The sequence below is a fragment of the Tamandua tetradactyla genome, chromosome 3 (assembly GCF_023851605.1).
Source record: "Tamandua tetradactyla isolate mTamTet1 chromosome 3, mTamTet1.pri, whole genome shotgun sequence".
Lineage (NCBI taxonomy): Eukaryota > Metazoa > Chordata > Mammalia > Pilosa > Myrmecophagidae > Tamandua > Tamandua tetradactyla.
The window spans coordinates 129,198,446-129,205,942 of record NC_135329.1 but is presented as its reverse complement, the minus strand read 5'-3'; the positions used below and the strand labels follow the sequence as shown (position 1 = coordinate 129,205,942).

Below are 7,497 nucleotides of genomic sequence, written 5' to 3'. Positions count from 1 at the left end.
ACATACTGTATGATTCCATTTATATAATATTCTTGAAATGACAAAATTACAGAAATGGAGGACAAATGAATGGTTGTCAGGTTTGAGGAGTGGGAGTGGGAGATAAGTTGATATGGTTATAAAGGGCAACTTGAGAGGTCCATGTGGTGATGGAAATATTCTGTATTGTGAAGTCACAGAGTAAATAGCCTGGTTGTGATATTGTACTATAGTTTACAACATATTGTCACTGGGGGAAACTGGGTAAAGGGTACATGAGCTCTCTTTGTGTGATTTCTTACAACTGCATGTGAATCTACAATTATCTCAAAATCAACAATTTTATTTAAAAACATTCTACATGGGTAGAAAAGCAAATGAGATTAAAATTCTCATTCACATTTGACAGGACTGGCACTCACCCAAGGCAGGTGGTTGTCTGCAAGGCAGCTTGTAGAGCAGACCCCAAGGCATTGGGGAGTGGAAGGGTATTGGATTTGGAGTTGAGGGCTTGGATGCCCCCAAGTCTTGGTACTCATATTGATCAACTGGCAACAGCTATTCTAAAAGGTATGCCGTGAGGAGCAGATGTGAGCTTGTGTGTGGAAGCTTACATACACACATCCATCAGTGGTTGGTCTGGAAAGCAATGATGCATGCTGGGGCTCCACTCTGGCACCCATGCATATGTATATGTACAATATACATAGCAATATAGTATATTGCTATGTAAAATCTGGAAAGTTAACCACCAAAATGCTACCAGTGATTATGGCTTGGGCGGGTTTTTCAACTTTTTTTTTGTTTGTCTCTATTTTCTGATTTTTCCATGAAAGCATATATTTCTTTTTTTTTTTAACATGGTCAGGCACCGGGAACCGAACCCGGGTCCTCTTGCCTGTGAACCACCGTGGCCTGCCCAAGAGCATATATTTCTTGTTTAATTGCAAAGAGTTGTTTAAAATCAACAGGAAGTTGACTCACACCACATAAGCCCTGTCCCATTGCACTGGTCTGGGGAGAGCCGGGTGTGAGGGGCAGGGACTAGACTGAGCAGACCCCAAAGTTGGCTGGGGTGCAGTGGGTCTGTGAGAGACAGGATGAAGGGGCCAGGCCACGAGTGTCACTGACATGCGATGTGGAAGAAGTAGAAAAACAAGAGTGGAGACAGTGCCAAGGATGGTATTGGTCTTAATGACTTGGCTGCAGAGCTGATGCTGCTGAGCAACAGTAACCTCAAAAGTCAAAGGGGAGAAAAGAAAAAAAAAAAAGCATGACTTTGATGAAGATGATGTCCTGAAAGAACTGAAAGAATTGTCTTCAGAAGCTCAAGGGATCAAAGCTGACAAAGAAACTGCTGCAGTAAAGCCAACAGGAAATAATGAAAAAAGAATCCATCTCAAAACACAGAGAAAAAAAAAGAAAGGACAGAGGGTCAAAAAGCAAAGTTTTGATGATAATGATAATGTTGACTTGGAAGATAAAGATTCAAGATCAAAAAAGACTGTGAAACCAAAAGTGGAAATGTACGCTAGGACTGACGATCTGAAAAAGCTAAAGGAAATGCACATAAATCAAATAAAAAGAGGGATGGGTCAGAAGAAGATGAGGATAGCAGTAAAAAAATTAAAGAGCATCCCAGAGTAAATTTTTCAGGTGAAAGCAGTGATGAATCAGATGAATTTTTGCAGTCTAGAAAAGGACAGAACAAAAATAATAAAAATAAGGCAGGTCCTAAATGTAGAGAATTGAAATGAAGATGCTGCCTCCTTCAAAATTCAGACAGTGGTCCACAAGAAGGCAGTAAAGAAAGGGCATGCGGGGAAAAAAAGGTTAGATGAAGAAAAGGCAAAACTATGGAACTGAAAGAAAAAGAAGAGTAAACAAAAATTATCTCTAAAGAAATCTGAAGTGGAAGCTGTAAAATCTAATGTGACTCTTGATGCTGGAGCAACCCTTGCCTTGCCTCTGACGAAAAAGGAGAGATTCGCATAGCTGCAGAAGATAACAATGAAGGAGACAAAAAGAAGAAAGATAAGAAAAAGAAAGGAGAAAAGATAGAAAAGGAGAAAGAGAGAAAAAAAAGGATCTAGCAGGGTGGGCTATGGTGGCTCAGTGGCGGAGTTCTCGCCTACCATTCCAGAGACTTGGGTTCAATTGCCAGCACCTGCCCATGTTAAAAAAAAAAAAAAAAAAAAAAGACCTAGCAAAGCCGCAGTTAAAGATATGCAAGAAGCTTTATCTAAACTTAAAGAGGAAGAAGAAAGACAGGAGAGAGAAGAGAATGAACATATAAAATGACTCGAAGAATTAGAAGCCAAGCATAAAGAAGAGAAATGATTAGAACAAGGAAGAAGAGAACAGAAAAAGCAAAAAGAAAACAAAAGAAAAGAGCACTTGAAAAAAAGAAGGGAAACTTTTAAAAAATTTTTACTTTGTAACGTATATACAAAGCAAAGAAAGGAAAAAAGCAATAGTTTTCAAAGCACTCTTCAACAAGTGATTACAGCACAGATCCCAGAGTTTGTCATGGGCTACCTTACCATCAGCTCAGATTTTTCTTCTAGTTGCTCCAGAACATTAGAGGCTAGAAGGAATAAAATTTTTTATCAAAAATAACACGTACAAAAAAGCAATAAATTTCAAAGCACATCGCTATATTAGTTGTAGGACAGATTTCAGAGTTTGGCATGGGTTACAATTCCACAATTTTAAGTTTTTACTTCTAGCTGCTCTAAGACACTGGAGACTAAAAGAAACACCAATATAATGATTCAGCAATCACACTCGTTTGTTAAACCCTGACTTCTCTGTATAACTCCACCGTCACCTTTACTCTTTCTCCCACTCTATGCATTTTGGGGCCATGCCCATTCTAACTTTTTCATGTTGGAATGGGCTGTCCATAATATAGAGTAGGGAGGTGGCTCTAGCTAATGTTCTAGAGAGGCCGGCCCCTTTAGGTTTCAGGACTTATCTTGTCCAGGGACCCATCTGGAGGTTGTAGGTTTCTGGAAAGTTACCCTAGTGCATGGAAACTATATAGAATCTTATAGATTGCCCTAGGTGTTCTTCAGGATTGGCTGGAATGGTCCTGGTTGGGGTTTGGCAGGTTATGATAGGCAGCAATGTCTAACTGAAGCCTTGTGTAAGAGTGACTTCCAGAGCAGCCTCTCGACTCTATTTGAATTCTCTCAGCCACTGATACCTTATTTGTTACCCTTCTTTTCCCCCTTTCAGTCAAGATGGCATTGTTGGTCCCATGGCACCAGGGCCAGACTCATCCCTGGAAGTCATTTCCCACATCGCCAGGGAGACTTTCACCCCTGGATATCATGTCCTACGAAGAAGGGAAGGCAGTGATTTCACTTGCAGAGTTGAGAGAGTGAGGCCACATCTGAGCAACAAAAGAAATCCTCTAGAAGTAACTCTTAAGCATACCTATAGGTAGGCTAAGCTTCTCCACTACATACATAAGCTTCATAAGGCTTGCCTCAAGATCAAGGGCTTGGCCTATTGACTTGGGTGTCCCTAATGTTTGAGACAGTATCAGGGATTTCCCTGGTGGTAAAGTTTGATAGTTCCATATTTTTTCTCCCATCCCTCAAGAAACTTTGCCAATACTTTTTGATTATCTACTTAATATATTCTAGGATGTATCCAGGCATTACATTGAACTATACAAGATTAAAGGCTCTCATTCTTAATCTGGGCTCCCTGTGTTTCAGTTGTTCAAATGAGCTATCCAGACAGGTTGAGTTAGATTATGTGCTACAGAAAATTTAGGTTCTGGACATAATAAAACTTTCCTCCTTTCATCTCAAAGGATAGGTGAGGTTCTAAAATATAGACAATGTCTTCCTTACCCCTGTGTTCTGAATTACCTTAATCCCAACCTCATCAGCTTCATTCTTATCTCTAAATACCAGGTTTTACATATATAAAAGAGCCTCTCAAAATCCAGAAAAAATAATCCTCTCTGAACTAAATGTGGCTGCTGTAGGAGTGTACAATCTAGGCCCCTGTTTTCTTAGAAGCATTTTCTAAAGGAGATTATACAATAGTTGCTCTTTTGCTTCTGGCTTATTTTGCCAAATGTCCCCCAGTCTCATTCACAACGTTGCATGCCTCAAAACCTTGTTCCTTTTTGTAGCAGCACAGTGTTTGCTCATATGTATACACCCTCATTCACCAATCTCCTTCTCAGTCAGTGCATCAAGAAGGGAAAATTTTAACCTAATCCCAGAGAGAAGCCAGAGCCAGAGCCAGAGCTACCCTTAAGCTTCTACAAGCTCAGGGTGTTGAAGTGCCATCAAAAGACTCTCTGCCAACTTATGAAGATAAAAAGAAGAAAAAGCCACCACAGCTGCTAGAAAATAAAGACGTGTCAGAACCCACAGAATTGAGTGCCGCTGTAGAAGTTGTGCAAAAAGAAGTGCCAGAAGAAGAGGAGACGCCACCTCCTGTTGAACCAGAAGAGGAAGAAGAAACTGAGGTTGTGGGATTGGATGATTGGGAGGCTACGGCCAGTGATGAGAATAGAAAAAAGAAGAAGGAAACTCAGTGCACGTAGAAGAAAAAGAAAACCCCGAAGAGGAGAAGGAGGAAGAAGAGGAGGCAGAGGAAGGAGACAGGGAAGGCAGTGAAGATGATGATGAAGACGAAAAAGTTTCAGAGGAGAAAGCTGCGGGGAAAACATTAGATAAAAAGACAAGTATAGAAATGAACTCAGAATCTGAATCTGACTGGTGACAATCAAACTAAAGAAGAAAGGGCCTACGACACAGCAAAATGGAGGATTGAGAAACGGAGACTTGAGCATAGTACAAATTTAAATGCAGAAAAGCTAAGAGCCCGTTTTCTGTGTGTTTGGACATGCGGACGCAGGGAAGACAAAGATAGGCTCTGTCACACCCATGTGCAGGATGGTGAAGCAGGCGGTATCACACAGCAAACTGGGGCTATTAATATTCCCCTTGAAGCTATTAATGAATAAACTAAGATTATTAAAAATGTTGATAGAAAGAATGTACAGATTCCAGGAACGCTGATTCTAGACACTCCTGGGCATGAGTCTTTCAATTATCTGAGAAACAGAGAAAGTGTTCTTTGTGATATTGCCATTTTATTTGTGATATTATGCATGGTTTGGAGCCCCAGACAGTTGAATCTATCAGCCTTCTGAAATCTAAAAAATGTCGCTTCATTGTGGCACTCAATAAGATTGATGGGTTGTATGACTGGAAAAGCAGCCGAGACTCAGATGTGGCAGCTACTTTAAAGAAGCAGAAAAGGAATTCAAAAGATAAATTTGAGGAGTGAGCAAAAGTTATTATTGCGGAATTTGCACAGCAGGACTTGGATGCCACTCTATTTTATAAGAATAAAAACCCTTCCACTTTTATGTCCTTGGTTGGCACCTACCTTTGCACACACTGGTGATGGCATGGGAAGTCTGATATACCTTTTTACCACATTGACTCAAACAACATCGAGCAAGAGACTTGCAGACCGTGAATTACTGAGCGCTAAGGTGATGGAGGTTAAAGCTCTCTCAGAAATGGGCACCGCTACAGATGTAATATTGATCAATGGACATTTGAAGGAAGGAGATACCGTCATTGCTCCTAGAGTAGAAGAGTCCATTGTAACTCAGATTTGCGGCCTCCTGTTAGCTCCTCCTATGAAGGAACCATGAATGAAGAACCAGTATGAAAAGCATTAAGAAGTAGAAGCAGCTCAAGGGGTAAAGATTCTTGGAAAAGACTTGGAGAAAACATTGGCGGGTTTACCCCTTCTGGTAGCTTATAAAGAAGATGAAATCCCAGTTCTTAAAGATGAATTGATCCATGAGTTAAAGCAGACACTCAATACCATCAAGTTAGAGGAAAGGGGAGTCTATATCTAGGCATCAATGCTGGGTTCTTTGGAAGCTTACTTGAATATCTGAAAATGTCAGCAGTGCCCTATGCAGGAATTAATATCAGCCCAGTCCATAAAAAAGATGTTATGAAGGCTTCAGTGATATTGGAACATAAGCCTCAGAATGCAGTTGTTCTGGTTTGCTAGCTGTTGAAATGCAATATACCAGAAATGGAAAGGCCTTTAAAAAGGGGAATTTATTAAGTTGCATGTTTATAGTTCAAAGCCTGTGAAAATGTCCTAATTAAAGCAAGTCTATAAGAATGTCCAAATTAAGGCACCAATAAGAGGTTATCTTTAGTCAAGAAAGGCCAATGAAATTCAGGGTTTCTCTCAACTGGAAAGGCACATGGTGAACATGGCAATGTCTACTAGCTTTCTCTCCAGGATTCTTGTTTCATGAAGCTCCCCCGGGGGCATATTCCTTCTTCATCTCCAAAGGTCTCTGGTTGCGTGGGCTCTTGTACCCTTGTACTTTCTTCAACTCTCAAGCTTTTTCCAAAATGCTTCCTCTTTTAAAGAATTACAGTAAAATATTCAAGACCCACCTGGAATGGGTGAAGTCACATCTCCTTCTAATCCAAGCCTAATACCCACCACTGGGTGTGTCATATCTCCATGGAGATAATCTGATCAAGTTTTCATCCCACAGTGCTAAATAGGGATTAAAAGAGATGGCCACCTCCAAGATGGATTGGGATTAAAACATGGCCTTTCTAGGGCACATGATGCTATCAATCTGGCACAGCAGTCATTTTGGCCTTTGATGTGAGAATCAGCACAGGAAATGATTGATAGTTTAGGAGTTAGAATTTTTAGTGCAGAAATGATTTATCATCTATTTGATGCTGTTGCAAAATATAGACCAGACGACAAGAAACAGAAACAGGAAGACGTTAAGCACATAGCAGGATTTCCCTGCAAGATGAAAATCCTCCCTCAGTATATTTTTAATTCTTGAGACCCGATAGTGATGGGAGTGACTGTGGAGGCAGCTCAGGTGAAGCAAGGCACACCCATGTGTGTCCCAAGCAAAAATTTTGTTGATACTGGAACAGTAACAAGTATTGAATTAAACCACAAACAAGGGTATGCTGCAAAAACAGGAAAAGAAGTTTGTGTCAAAACAGAACTTATCCCCAATGAATTTCCCCAAATGTACAGAAGACATTTTGAAGCTACAGACATTTTTGTCAGAAAAACCAGCCGGCAGTCCATTGATGCGCTCAAAGACTGGTTTAGAGATGAGATGCAGAAGAGTGACTGGCAGCTTATGGTGGATGAAGAAGGCACTAGAAATCATCTAATTTTTTCCATATGGGGAGAGGAAATGGAGTAAATGCAATATTATGCTACAATATCACCTACAAAAGACAAAAATATGTAACAGATGTATTGGACGCTGATGGGCTTAAATATGGAAGGAAAAAAATAGGTGTATAAATGTTTTCCTTGAGAAACCAGGAAGCTTACATTGGTTTGACAATGGTCAATTACCTGTCTCCACAGTCCAATGAACCTATTCACTTGCCCACTCCTTTCCCCACCTTCTCTACTGGCTGCTGTTTTAAAGTTTGCCCTTCCCCAAGTTTGAAT

General features: G+C 40.4%; 1 pseudogene; it reads left to right on the top strand.

Moving 5' to 3' along the window:
* Positions 1–1,115: 1,115 nt before the first annotated feature.
* LOC143675761 (eukaryotic translation initiation factor 5B-like) lies at positions 1,116–7,240 on the top strand (annotated as a pseudogene).
* The last annotated feature ends 257 nt before the right edge of the window (positions 7,241–7,497 follow it).